Here is a 509-nt window from a genome sequence, read left to right on the forward strand (position 1 = left end):
GGGTGGATGAATAGTGAGCGGTGGCGTTGCCTCTAGATGAACAGGACCCCGTGGTGTGGAGGGCTGGATGAACAATAGACGGTGGAGGGGTGGCTGTGAGGGGTGGTTGAAGAGAACCCCGTGGTGTGCAAGGCTGGATGAACAGTAGACGGTGGAGGGCTAGATGAACAGTAGACGGTGGAGGGGTGGTTGAACAGTAGCCAGTGGAGTAGCGCACGGTGGAGGCTGTATGAACAGGAGCCCGTGGAGGCTGGAGGAGGTCGACGGTAGCCCGTGGAGGCTGGAGGAGGTCATGGTGGAGATGAACAGTATCCCGTGGAGTCCCGTTTTGCGGTACGCCACACCCCTCCCGATGAACAGCACCCCCGTTTTGACCATAGCGCTCCAACACGAGTCCGTTTCGTCCGTTTTGCGGTAAGCCACACCCCTCCCGATCAACAGGACCCCCGTTTCGACCGTAGGAGGTCCGTTTTGTCCGTTTTGCGGTACGCCACACCCCTCCCGATCCC

Source organism: Triticum dicoccoides, chromosome 1B (assembly GCF_002162155.2).
Source record: "Triticum dicoccoides isolate Atlit2015 ecotype Zavitan chromosome 1B, WEW_v2.0, whole genome shotgun sequence".
In the NCBI taxonomy this organism is placed as follows: Eukaryota; Viridiplantae; Streptophyta; class Magnoliopsida; order Poales; family Poaceae; genus Triticum; species Triticum dicoccoides.